A 14,424-nucleotide genomic window follows, 5' to 3' on the forward strand; every position below is an offset into this window, starting at 1 on the left:
GAACAGCAATGTTAGTTTCCTTAGGCTGTGTTAGTTTCCTAAAACTGTCCTTAAAAAAGTACCCCAAATTGGGAGGCTTAACATGACAAAAATTTGTTCTTTCACAGTTCTGGAGGACAGAAGTCCAAAATCAAGAAGCTGGCAGGGCTGTGCTCTCTGAAGCATCCAGAAAAGATTTCTCCTGGTTTCCTCCTAGCTTCCAGTTGGTGCCAGCAAGCATTAGCATTCCTTGGTGCCCAACTGGATCTCTTGAATCTTCTGTTGCTCGAAATCTCTCGAATCTCTGCTTCTGTTTCCATGTGGTGTTCTTCCCTGTGTGACTCTCTCTGGGTATCTTGGATAGTCATATTGGATTAAGGGTTCATCCTACACAACTATGACCCTGACCTAACTTAACTAATTACAGCTGAGTGCGGTGACTCACACCTGTAATCCCAGCACTTTGGGAGGCCAAGGAGGGCAGATCACTTGAGGTCGGGAGTTTGAGACCAGCCTGGGGTCTCAAAGTCCCGACTCCTGAGGTCTTTGCAGTAACTGATACTCAAGGGAAATGCTGAAGAAAAGAGAAAGGCGGCCGGGGGCGGTGACTCACATCTGCAATCCCAGCAGTATGGGAAGCTGAGGTGGGCAAGTCATTTGAGGTCAGGAGTTTGAGACATGCCTGACCAACATGGTGAAACCCCATCTCTACTAAAAATACAAAAATTAGCCAGGCGTGGTGGCGTGTGCCTGTAATCCCAGCTACTTGGGGAGCTGAGGCAGGAGAATCACTTGAACCCAAGAGGTGGAGTTTTCAGTGAGCAAAGATGGCGCCCCTGCACTCCAGCCTGACCGACAGAGCAAGACTCTGTCTCAATAATAATCATGATCATTTAACTCATTATATACACCACGATCTTCTTTTCAAATAAGTTCACAGTCTGAAGTTCCAGGAAAGACATGAATTCTTGGGACACAATTTCAGTCCAGTGCAGCCTCTCTTCCCCACACAACCTCCCTGGCACTGTGGAGCGGAGGGCAGCATGGCCCCATCATGGAGAAGGGCTCCTCCAGGTGGTGGGGGGTGTTCTGCTGTGACCCTACCAGGCTCTGGGGAAAGCAGGGCAGATCCACAGTGGCAGTGGCCTCTGCCGGGAGATTTGGGGCACTGCTGTTCTAGAATACCACGGGAAGCTCTGGCCTTGGCTCCAGAGGCAACAGGTCTCAGGGGCCCACCCTGTGAGCCCCCAAAAGCAGTCTAGGTCCTAGGGAGTGGTTCCAGGGGGCCACTAGAGGCAGTGGCTTTGGTGGGGCTGTGTTCCCGATCTTTTAGAAGCCCTCACAGCACTCTGCACTCCCTTCATAATACCGATAACAATTCCAAGGAGTAAATAACCATGAGGTTAGTTATTTAGTGTCTGTCTCAGCAATAGGGTGACAAGCTGTCTGCTAAGTGGGGCCACCAACTTGTCTAGTTTGTGCTAGGCCGGATTTGTTTCAGCACTGAAAGTACTGCATCCTAGAAACCCCCTCAATTCCAAGTAAACCAGGACAGCTGGTCACCCTCCTTAGCAGACAGACGGGAATCTCACGCGCAGAGCCACGGTGTCTGTCTAATCCACTCTATCTCCTGTGTTCCTGTTTGTCAACGGTACCTTGCACAGAACATGCATCCAATAAATATTTGCTGAAGAACAATCATAATAATGATTATCCAAAATGCTCAGTAAATATTTGCCGAACGAATGCCCCTGCCAGTAAATAAAGAATTGTTTTCAGCATTTTAATATATTACCAAGAAATGAGACCAACTGGATTTACAGACTCATCCAAGAAGCAAAGAGATTTTTGTCCAAGTAGAAAATGCCAAGTAGGGTAAGTTTAGCAGCGTTCAATCCTCTAATAAAAGATCAGCAAATGGCCTAGAGGGGTTGGGTCTGATTTCCTGAATCCGTCTTTAAGTGGAGATTATGGATTTCCAGATCCTCTCAGACAGGAGGGACCAAAGCAGGAGGGACAACTGCCGGACAGCCGTAGCAGTGGGAACCAGAGCTTGCATTGCACATCCCCATACAGCAGTTTCACAGACGTTCCCTTGGGTGGGATATATTAGACTGTAGATGTGGAGGGATGATGTGCTTCTCTGTTTTTTTGAAAATGAGTTTCACTCTGTCACCCAGGCTGGAGTGCAGTGGCGCAGTCTCTGCTCACTACAACCTCCACCTCCCAGGTTTAAGCTAGTCTCTTGCTTCAGCCTCCCAAGTAGCTGGAATTACAGGTATACGCCACTATGCCCGGCTAACTTTGGTACTTTTAGTAGAGTTGGGGGTTTCACCACATTGGCCAGGTTGGTCTCAAACTCCTGGCCTCCAGTGATCTGCCTGCCTCAGCCTCCCAAAGTGTTGGGATTACAGGCGTAAGCCCCTGTGCCCATCCTGATGTGCTTTGACTTGCCTTGCCTTTCCTCTTACTTCTTTCTTGCTTCTCAGGAGGGGGTAGGGCGGGTGAGGGGGGGAACGGAGGAAGGAAGGGAGGAGGAGGGGGGGGGAGGGAGGGAGGGAGGGCGGGGGGGGGAGTGGGGAGGGAGTAGGGAGGGAGGGGGGAGGGAGGGAGGGCGGGAGGGGAGGAGGGGGGCGAGGAGATAGAGAGAGTAGAGAGCGAGAGGGAGAGGGCGAGAGAGAATGAAGTAGGAAGACCAGAAGGCAGCTCAAGACATCCCGCCCCCATCCCTCCCTGCCCTCCTCCCTCCCTCCTCCCCCCTCACTTCCTTCCTTACTCCTTCTTCCTTCCTTCCCTTCCTTCCTTCCTTCCTTCCTTCCTCCCTTCCTCCCTTCCTTCTTTACTTCCTTCCTTCCTTCCCTTTTGTCTCTCTCTCGCTCTCTCTTTCTTTTGAGGCAGAGTTTCACTCTTGTTGCCCAGACTGGAGTGCAATGACATGATCTCTGCTAACTGCAACTTCCGCCTCCCAGGTTCAAGTGATTCTCCTGTCTCAGCCTCCTGAGTAGCTGGGATTATAGGCACCCGCCACTACGCCCAGCTAATTTTTGGTATTTTTAGTAGAGACGGGGTTTCACCGTATTGGCCAGACTGGTCTTGAACTCCTAACCTCAGGTGATCTGCCCACCTCAGCCTCCCAAAGTGCTGGCATTACAGACGTGAGTCACCATGCCTGGCCTGATGTGCTTTTCTTAAGGACGCACACAAAGTAGGGATTTGCAACCAGGCCATCTGTGTGCTTTTTTACTGCACTGTTCTCCCATTTCACTTTATCACAGCCACAGCAATGAAGCCCAGTGGTCAGTAATTTCCTGAGCTTGAGTCCAAGCTCCAAGTCATCTAGATGAATCTGTAACTAAGCAGTGGCCACTTAGATAGTTGAGATGTGAGGAAAGAGCCAGCCCAGCAGGTCTTGCATGTCTCCAGGGAAGCCTAGAACAATGACCCTTGGCCAGCCCTGGGGAGTGCGGTCCCCAGGAAGGTTCTAATGTCTGTGATTAATGATTTTGTTCTATACCCCTGGAGGAACAGGTCACATGCAACCAGCTTGTCAGGGTAGTTTGCACAAACATCAAGATTGATGATGTGTACGTGGCTTCACTGCTGGGGTCCTGAGTTTCACTTGGCATACCTGATAGCTAAGCAGAATGTGTCTATGTGATCAACCACCTGAAAAACCTTGGACCCTGAGACTGGCATAGGTTTCCCCGGGTCTTCCACACATGTCCTTGGAGTTCTCTGCGAGACAAAAACTACATTCTGAGTGGTCTCAGATGAGGAGGCATGAAGGAGCCTGAGTTGGACTGTCCTGGAATGCAACCAACGCATATCTTTTCCTGTGGCTTTTTCTCTGCATCCTTTGCTGGAATAAATGCTAGCCATGCGTATAACTTGCTATTGAATCTTGTCAGTCTTTATGGAAAATCACCAAACTTAGCACCTTGACACACAGAAGAAAACAGGGATGCTCCGCCCCGGCTTATCCTGCCAGATGCTGCCCTTCCTGCTTCCACCCTGACTCCGCCCAGGTTTGAATGAGGGCTGTGGGAAACAAGGTTTAGAATGGTTACAGCCAAAACCAGAGCTGGATTTGTAACCCCCGTGGAGGTGGGTTTCTGCTTCAGCTCACAGGCCCAGTGTACACCTAGCTGGAAAATGTGGCAGGAAAGCATGACGGGGCAGGAGGGTGCAGATGCCTGGGTAGCAGACTTCAGGGTTGACTGACTTTTGGAATCTGTAGGATTTGTGAACTCTGGTTAATTTCCATAACTGGAGCCACAAGGTCTTCCCTGGATCTCTGTTACTTATTACTGGCTCAGCCAAGCAAACACTTTGGGTTGAAGTATCCTCTAGTCCTGCAAGTCCCCGACATCCACATGTGTGCAAATTTCTGTTTTACAGTCCAGAGGCGAAAACCGCAATTACCTTTGCACCAAACTAATAAAAAGCAAGTCACCCAAATAATTACATACACACTTGCTATTCAGATAAACCCCTGACATTTATTTTGCATAAAAAATAAATAGCGTATAGGCCAGGCTCACACCTATAATCCCACCAGTTTGCGAGGCTGAAGCAGGAGGATTGCTTGAGGCCTGGAGCTTGAGACCACCCTGGACAACATAGCAAGACCCTGTCTCTACAAAAATAAATTTTAAAAAAATAGATAGCTTATCCAGAATAGCCAAAACAATTTTGATAAAGGAGAACAAAGTAAGAATACTCACACCTCCTGATCACAAAACATGCTGCAAAGCAATGGTAATCAAGGCAGTGTGGCACTGGCATAGAATAGACATATAGACCAATGGAACAGAACTGAGAGTCCGGAAATAAGTCCATGTGTCTATGGTCAACTGAATTTCAACAAGAATGCCAAGACCATTCAGTGAGGAAAGAATTTTTTTTTAACAAATGGTGCTGAGACAACTGGAAAGCCACACGCAAAAGAATGCATTTTTGACCCATAATTTACACCTATACAAAAATTAACTTAAGGACCAAAGATGTAATTGTAAGAGCTAAACCTCTAAAACACTTAGAAGAAAATATAGAGGCAAACCATGACACTGGATTTGGCGATGGCTTCTGAGATAAGGCACCAAAAACACAAGAAACAAAAGAAAAAAATAGGTAGATTGGACTTTACTACAATTAAAATCTTTTTTCCATCAAATGATGCCATCAAGAAAATGAAAAGACCACCCACAGAATGAGAGAAAATATTTGGAAACCATGTATCTGATGAGGGCCTATATCCGGAATATGTAAAGAACTCTTACAACTCAACAACAATAAGACCAACAACCCAATTCAAAAGTGGGCAAAGGGGCTGGGTGCAGTGGTTCACACCTGTAATCCCAGCACTTTGGGAGGCCAAGGCAGGTGGATCACTTGAGGCCAGGAGTTCGAGACCACCCTGGCCAACATGGTGAAACCTCGTTGATACCAAATTGGCCATGTGTGATGGCTCACACCTATAATCCCAGCACTTTGGGAGGCCGAGGCGGGTGGATCATCTGAGGTCAGGAGTTCAAGACTAACCTGGCCAACATGGTGAAACCTCGTCTCTACTCATCATACAAAAAATTAGCTGGGTGTGGTGGCATATGCCTGTAATCCCAGCTACTCAGGAGGCTGAGGCAGGAGAATTGCTTGAACCCGGGAGGCAGAGGTTGCAGTGAGCCAAAATCAAGCCATTGCACTCCAGCCTGGGCGATAAGAGCAAAACTCCATCTCAAAAAAGAAAAAAAATTACCTGGGTGTGGCGGTGCACGCCTGTAGTCCCAGCTACTTAGAAGGCTGAGGCAGGAGAATTGCTCAAACTCAGAAGGCAGAGGCTACAGTGCTGAGTTCATGCCACTGCACTTCAGCCTGGGTGATAGAGTGAGATTTTGTCTCAAAAAAAAAAAAAAAAAAAAAAAAAGAAAAGAAAAAGGAAAAAAGGGCAAAGGACTTGTGTGGATATTTTCCCAAAGATGATATAGAAATGACCAAGAAGCATATGAGAAAATGTTTAATATTACTAACCACTAGGGAAATGCAAATAAAAACAACAATGAAATACCACTTCACACTAGGATAGCTATAAAACAAGAAACAAAACCCAACAGAAAACAAGTGTTAGCAAAGATGTGGAGAAATTGGACATCTTGTAACATTGGATGGCCATATGGCCCAGGAATTCTACTTTAGGTGTGTGTATACCCCGTAAGTTGAAAACAGATGTTTAGGTAAAAATTTTTACACAAATTTTCATAGCAGCATATTCACAAGAGCCAAAAGGTGGAAACCGCCCAAATGTCCATCAGAGGATGAGCGGCTACGCAGAATGTACTATCTCCATCCAATGGAATATGACTTCACCTTAAGAAGGAATAAAGTACGGATACATGCCACAGTATGGATGAACCTTAAAAATCTTATGCTATCTGAAAGCAGATAGTCCCAGAAGACCACATATTACATAATTTCATTTTATGAAATGTCTACAGTGGGCAAATCTCTAGAGACAGAAAGTAGATTCACGGTTGCTCAGGGCTGGGGAGATGGGAGGATGAGGTGAAATAGCTAAAGGGTATGGGGTTTCTCTTTGTGGTGATGAAAATGTTCTAAAATTGGCTGAGGTGATGGCTGCACATATCTATGGCTATATTGATTTTATTTTATTGAGATGGAGTCTCACTCTGTCATGTAGGCTGGAGTGCAGTGGCGTGATCTCGGCTCACTGAAACCTCCAGCTCCCTCAAGCAATTCTCCTGTCTCAGTCTCCCGAGTAGCTGGGACTACAGGAGTCCGTCACCAAACCTGGCTAATTTTTGTAGTTTTAGTAGAGACGGGGTTTCACCGTATTGGTCAGGCTTGTCTTGAACTCCTGACCTCAGGTGATCTACCCATGTGGCTATATTTAAAGTCATTAAATTGTTCACTTTATTTTTTATTTTTCAGAGATGGGGCCAGTTGCCCAGGCTGGAGTGCAATGGCATGATCATGGCTCACTACAGCCTCGAACCCCAGGGTTCAAGCAATCCTCCCTCCTGAGCCTCCCAAGTAGCTGGAACTACAGGTGACTGCCACCACCCCTGGCTAATTTACTTTCTGCTTTTTACTCCAACCCAGGAGTTGGAGGTTGCAGTGAACTGAGATCACGCCATTATACTCCAGCATGACCGAACCGACATCATGTGCCTGTGATGGGACGCACAAGGAATGCAGACTTCAGTGTTTATTCAAAGCAAACACAAATCTAGTGATGAGAAGACCTCAGATGGCCCCACAGGGCAGAGAATCTGGGGAAGGGCATCCCAGATCTTCCATGCAATTCTCTTCAGTAACAACTTCTGTGGCTCCTGCAAAAATATCAGTGTCGTGCAAGACAAACAAAGCTAAAAGATGGTGTCAGATGAAGGGACACCAAAGAGACCTGGCTACTAAACATGATGTACGATCCTAGTTTGGATCTTGGACTGGAAGAAAAATGCTACGAAGACATCATTGGATCACTTGGTAACCAGGTAACCACATTCCAGCAATGAGAAATTTCCTGGCTCAGATAACTGCCCTGTGGTTATGTGAGAGAACACTCTTATTTGTAGATCTATATGGAAATATTTAGGGGTAAAGGGTATGATGTATGTAATCTGCTCCTAAATGGATCAGAGAGAAAAAGAGATGTGTATTTATATAGAGAAATAGAGATGATGTGGCCAAATGCGGCAAAATGTTAGCAATTACTATATCCAGGCTGGGCGTGGTGGCTCACGGTGGCTTGCATCTGTAATCCCAGCACTTTGGGAGGCTGAGGCAGGTGGATAACCTGAGTTCAGGAGTTTGAGACCACCCTGGCCAACATGGTGAAATCCCATCTCTACTAAAAATGCAAAATTAACTAGGCTTTGTGGTATGTGCCTGTAATCCCCGCTACCCAGGAGGCCGAGGCAGGAGAATCACTTGAACTCAGGAGGCAGAGGTTGCAGTGAGCCAAAATTGGGCCATTGCACTCCAGCCTGGGTGACAAGAGCAAGACTCCATCTCAAAAACAAACAAACAAACAAACAAAAACAATTAGTATATCTGGGTGAAGGGTACAAGGGAAGATTTTATGTTTCTTGCAATTATTCTGTAAGTTAGCCATTATTTCACATAAAAGTTATTGGCCGGGCACAGTGTCTCATGCCTGTAATCCCAGCACCTTAGGAGGCCGAGTTAGGTGGATCACGAGGTCAGGAGTTCAAGACCAGCTTGGCCAACATGGTGAAACCCCGTCTCTACTAATAATATAGAAAATAGCTGGACGTGGTGGTGGGTGCCTATAATCCCAGCTACTCAGGAGGTTGAGGCACGAGAATCGCTTGAACCCCGAAGGCGGAGATAGAGCAGTGAGCCGAGATTGAGCCACTGCACTCCAGCCTGGGTGACGGAGTGAGACCCCATCTTAAAAAAAGAAAAAAAAAGTTATTTTATGTTAAAAATAAAAATCGGTAAAGTTTTCATAATAAAAATAAAATACAATAAAATGTAAAAACTCCCCCAAATCTCTGCCATAAAAACTGTAGAGACAAAAGTCAGCTCCTTTAAGGGTAGTGCAGCCCCCAGAAGCCACCACATCGGCCAGGTGGTCGGCAAACGGCACAGACGCTCACTTGGCTTGGACACCAGCTGGAGTCCCTGAGGCCTGGAGCTTGACCTGGAGAGAAGAGCATTGTTTCCTGGCATAAGAGAAGTAGAAGAAAACCACTTCTGGGATGAAGTGAGCTCTAGAAGAATCCAAGAGCCTAGAGGCTCCACATGGGTCCTTAGTGTTAGTGGCTAGCTGTGACCCTGCCAGTCTGCAGACCAGCTAACCACGGGGCCAACTGCATTGATTGAGCGCCTATTGTGTGCAGGAGCCTGTGTGGACTAGGAGGCCCCACTGGTGGCTTGTGTGTGTGTTTGCATGTTTGTGTGAACCTCATTTCCCTGAGGAGCCAGGTGAGAATGACGATCTTGTCAAAATGCCATTGCTAGCTGCGACAGGCCAGCGTTGATGGTAGGACAGGTGCAAGAAGCCCTTTTGTGCCAAGGAATATTCAAAACATTTCACTTACATTAAGCCATTCAACACCCTCCTGCCCAGCAGCCCCATGGGGTAAGTATGACTATTACCTCCTGTTTTACAGATGAGAAGTGAAGTAATGCACCCAAAGTCACCAAGACCTGAGGCTCTTGGTCAACACAGAGGTGGCATGCCCCGCACAACAACACACACCCCACTCTTTGGTCCTGTCCTCTTGGTTTTTTTTGTTGTTGTTGTTTGGTTGGTTGGTTGTTTTGTTTGTTTGTTTTTGAGACAGAGTCTCGCTCTTGTCATTCAGGCTGAAGTAGTGGTGCTATCTCTGCTTACTGCAACCTCTGTCTCTGGGTTCAAACGACTCTCCTACCTTAGCCTCCTGAGTAGCTGGGATTACAGGCATGCGCCACCACGCCGGCTAATTTTTGTAGTTTTAGTAGAGATGGTTTCTCCATGTTGGCTGAACTGGTCTTGAACTGACCTCAGGTGATTCGCCCACCTCGGCCTCCGAAAGTGCTGGGATTACAGGCGTGAGCCACTGTGCCCGGCCTGTCCTGTCCTCTTGGAACAGAAATCAGGACGCCTCTGGGAAGCGGGCTCCAAGAAAACACAATCATGGCTGCATCCTTGCACAGAAGTCGTGGCTCCCTCCGGACTGGGGCAGTGGGCATCTCCTGGGGTCAAGGCTCAGTTATGAATACATTGCTTAAACTTGACCATTGTGAGTTTCACACCCAATTGGGAAAAAAGACTGGTTTGGTCAGTTGGCATTTCAGGAGTATCTAAAATATTGAAGTCTGTTTAATATTTCAGTGTACTAGCTCAAGCTTTTGTGCATTTTCATAAAAAAGTTGCTGCCAAACGTATTTTGAATACCATTTGTGAGGACGTATGGCTCTTTCCACACCACTCAAAGGCCAGGGAAAGCAGAGTTGGAGGAAACCTCCTTTCATCTTCCTCTAGAGAGTCATTTAAAAGTAGTGAGTACTTTGAGAAAACGCTTTTGACTCTTGGTCCCTTTTTTTGAGTATTAAATCAATTATAGTCACAAAGCAAGCCTGCATCTCCAGTCTTCATCCAGGCGCCACCAAAAAGAAATAAGGCAGCTGAACAGATAGATGATTCTGTGCCATTTCCGCCCCCTCCCCACCCGCCCACAGCAGACATGCTTCTTGTTTTTGATCAATGGTCAAATGATAACCTGAATGCTCAAGTTCCTTTTTTTTTTTTTTTTTGAGGTGGAGTTTAGCTCTTGTTGCCCAGACTGGAATGCAATGGCGTGATCTGAGTGCACCACAACTTCCGCCTCCCAGGTTCAAGTGATTCTCCTACCTCAGCCTCCTGAGTAGCTGGGATTACAGGCATGCGCCACCACGCCTGGCTAATTTTGTATTTTTAGATGAGATGGGGTTTCTCCACGTTGGTCAGGCTGGTCTCGAACTTCCGACCTCAGGTGGTCTACCCTCCACCGTCCGAGCAATTGGAAGTTGTAAGAGCTTTGGGTCAGAAACGCAGTTGTCTTCTGATCACCCAACTGCCAGGAAAGATGCCACAACAACACAAGAAGGAGGCCACTGTCAGTTCCAGCGTTGTCCCCACTGGCACCACTAGGGGGTCAGGCCACTCTGGCCACCATGTAAGGAAGGAGACCGCTACTACGCCTGCTGCCCTCCTCCCTCTACCTTGCCTAGTTCACAAGACAGGACGAAAGAGAGAAAGCAAAAAGTTAGAAAGAAACGAAAGTAATATAAATAGCCAGACAACTTTAGCACCACCACCCGGCCCTAGGAGTTTTAAAAAAGTAATAATAATAACATCAACCTCTGACCTAAACTACTTGTGTTATCTGTAAATTCCAGACACTGTATGAAAAAAGCACTGTAAAACTTTTTGTTCTGTTAGCTGATGCATGTAGCCCCCAGTCACGTTTTCCACGCTTGCTTGATTTATCACTACCCTTTCACGTGGACCCCTTAAAGTTGTAAGCCTTTAAAAAGGCCAAGTATTTCTTTTTCGGGGAGCTCGGCTCTTAAGATGCGAGTCTGCCAACGCTCCCGGCCAAATAGCAAACCTCTTCCTTCTTTAATCCGGTGTCTGAGGAGTTTTGTCTGCGGCTCATCCTGCTGCACATGGAATGGTCACACAGTAGCCCTAAGTCGTGATTTTCCTTTCACAGGGACAATGTGACCATTGAAGTAAGCAGTCAATACCTTTAGGACCTCAAGGTGAACCATAATTGGGACACAGAAGTTTCTGGAAGAGGTAGGCTTGGGCAAGTCAGGTGGGCGGCAGGTTGTGTTTACCGAAAATGGCCATGACACTGCCTCCTACTCTTGTTTTTCTGCAGTGTGACCCTGTCATTCCCCCAGGCAGAAGTGGAGTCTCTTTCTCCATGCCCGGGAACCCCGGCTGGCCTGTGGCTCCCTTGTGACTGATAGGATCGGGTAGAATCGATGTCGCTGACTTCTGAGGCTGGAGTGTAGTGGTGCAATCTGAGGCCAGGGCAGAGCAGGCCTGATGCTGAGGCCTGGTTCCCTTGGAAGGTTCCCTTCAGGAAGCTCCTGCTCAGAACTCCGCCTCTGTGCTGCAAGAAGCCCAAGGTCCAGGAAGCAGCCAGGTACCAGGGCTCACACACAGGCTTGGCTGAATCTGGCTTCCCAGACCAGGGGTTAAGAGGGAAGAAGCTCCCAGGAGATGCCACCCATGGCCATTCACAGCTTCCTGGATGAGGCTTCATCCTCTCCAAACTCCTGACCTGCAGAATCCCTGGGCTTGGGAAAATGGTTCTTGTTTGATGCCATCATTTGTGGGATGATTGTTACATAGATAGATAACTATGGTAAACCCAGTGTCACAGGCACCACTGGGTGATGGAGGTCTGGGAATGGGGACCCTTGGTGAGGTGAAGCCCTTCGGATTCTGGTCAAGAGAGCGAGCTCTAGAGCTGTCAAGGTTCAAATCCAGTCTCCGCCACTTACCAGCTCTGTGACAGTGGGAAAGTGACTTAACCTCTCTGTGCCTTGCACGTCTTCCTCTGTGTAGTGGAGGTGATAACAGTATCCACCTGGGCAGGCTGTTTGAGGACCGAGTGTCATTAATGCCCGAAGAGCACCAGGCTCACGGGAAACGCTTATTCGGTGTCACTTCCGACGGGCACAGGCCTAGGCCTTGATTGGACGTCTGGAAGACTGTGTAGGTCTAGAGGGTGCTTAGACTTGGCAGGCAATTGTATTTCTTTGTCTCACTAACTGAACTGGGAGAAGACAGTTATCTGTCGGTCTCTCATCATCTGTGCTTTGAGAACGTGGGGCATAAAGCAAAATGCTGTATTTTGACTGGAAGGAGTTGCAGGTTCCTGAAAAAAGCCTACTGGTGGAATTGAGGCTGACATCAGGCCTGAGAAGGGGAGGGGAGGGCATTGGGGAGTGAGAGGGCTGGGCCTGGTTGGTGTTGCTTTAGTGGGGTGCATGCATGTGTGTGTGTGTGCACGTTTGTGCCTGTGTGTGTATGTCTGTATGCGTGTGTGAATAGAGAGAGATGGCCCCTGGAAAGGGTGAGATGCTCAGTCAAAACTCAGATGTGAGCCCATTGTCAGATTTAGACAATGAAGGGCCCAGTAGGCCACACTCAAGCAAGGCTGTGGCAGGGATCATGATCTATATTAGTCAATTTCCACACTGTTATGAAGAAATATCCAAGACTGGGTAATTTATAAAGAAAAAGAGTTTAATGGACTCATAGTTCCACATGGTAGGGGAGGCCTCCTAATCATGGTGGAAGGAGGAGCAAAGGCATGTCTTACATGGTGGCAAGCAAGAGAATTTGTGCAGGGAATTACCCTTTGTAAAACCATCAGATCTCCTGAGACTTATTCGCTATTGCAAGAACAGCAGGGGAAAGACCCGTCGCCATGATTCAATTGCCCCCCAGTGGGATTATGAGAATGATAATTCAGATTTGGGTGGGGACACAGAGCCAAACCATTTCATGATCCAAGCCCATGTTAGCCAGGGCAGCGGGCAGCAAGGGGGGAGACGTGGGAAGGGCACAAAAGGAAGCAGAGTCAAGTCTTCTTCCAGGTGTTCTGCCCATGCCAGGGGGCCCCTCCTGCATCACCTCCCACTCACCTGCAGGTCTGGGCTGGTGCATCAGGAGGGAGGTGGAATCTCATTCTCCCTGTGTGAGTGGACAGTGAGTGGACATGGAAGTGCGATTTCACTTCTGGTTTAACCTTTCCCTTGCCCTCCAGCCCTCAGCTTCACTTTTTCTGGTGACCAAGTAATGACAATTTTCACATTGCCAGGTTTCCTTCAGCATCTGCTGACGGCCGATTGCCTCAGACACCAAACGCACGTTATCCAGACGCCTGAACCGGCCGAGCCCCAGGGGGCTCTTTAGCAGTTTTAATGACCTTGAAAATACTTTAATGCAAACGCTTCTGCTGATAAGCACCTATTGTGCTGCAGATCTGTTGTGTGCCACCTGCAGTTATTAAAGACGGGGATGTGAGGGTTTTCCCAGAAAGAATCCGAATTGCCACTGCTCTCTGGTTTGGCCAAAAAAAAAAAAAAAAAAAAAAGATTTATATTATCATCACTTTTGGTTCCCAAGTGGTTATCCTTGCGCCTTCGTTGGCACGTAGCAGGTACTTAATAAACGTTTGTGGGATGAGAATGAATGAATCACTAGATGGAAGGCACTGGCAGTTAGGAGGAGCTCATTAAAACTTTTCTAATGGAGATCTCCCAGCCTGCAGCGGCTGTGATGGTGAACACCAGCCATGCAAAGCGTATGTCTGCTTAGTACCCTGAGTCTACAAACCGGAGGGAAGAGACTCGAGCAACAAGTAATGACTGCTGCCCCTCCATAATCCCACCTGCCCGGCCCGGCATCTGCCACCGGCCCTTTTCACCATCTGCGCCCAGGGGGCTGGCCATTGCCAAGCCTCCCCATGTTGCCTTTCCAGAAGACAGTACTGTCACTGACCTCACTGTCATTGGCCCCATTCGCCGGCAGCTCTGGACACCAGATGGGCCTGGTGTGGAGCCTCATTGCTGGTGGTTAAGCAGTTTAGCTCACTTCCTACCTCAGCGTCTTTGAGGATCCAGCCTGCCCAGGAAGACGCTCACTTCTTTTTGTTTTCCTTTGGGAATTCTACAAGGCTGCTTCAGGCACTGATTCATCCTGTACATTTTTCTCCCATGGGCATGCGGGCCTGAATGTGTGGCTCACCTTGTGCAAATGGCTGGAGCCTCCCCCTGCAGACCAGGAGAACACGGCAGGCACCGGATTCTTCTCGACATTCAGAATGCAAAGGTCCCAGAAAGGAGTCACCTTGAGAGCTGAGATGCAAACTTCCGTGTCCCTAATGCTTGAACTGCTTTCGGACCTTGTGGCAA

This window comes from Rhinopithecus roxellana, chromosome 3, assembly GCF_007565055.1.
Source record: "Rhinopithecus roxellana isolate Shanxi Qingling chromosome 3, ASM756505v1, whole genome shotgun sequence".
Lineage (NCBI taxonomy): Eukaryota > Metazoa > Chordata > Mammalia > Primates > Cercopithecidae > Rhinopithecus > Rhinopithecus roxellana.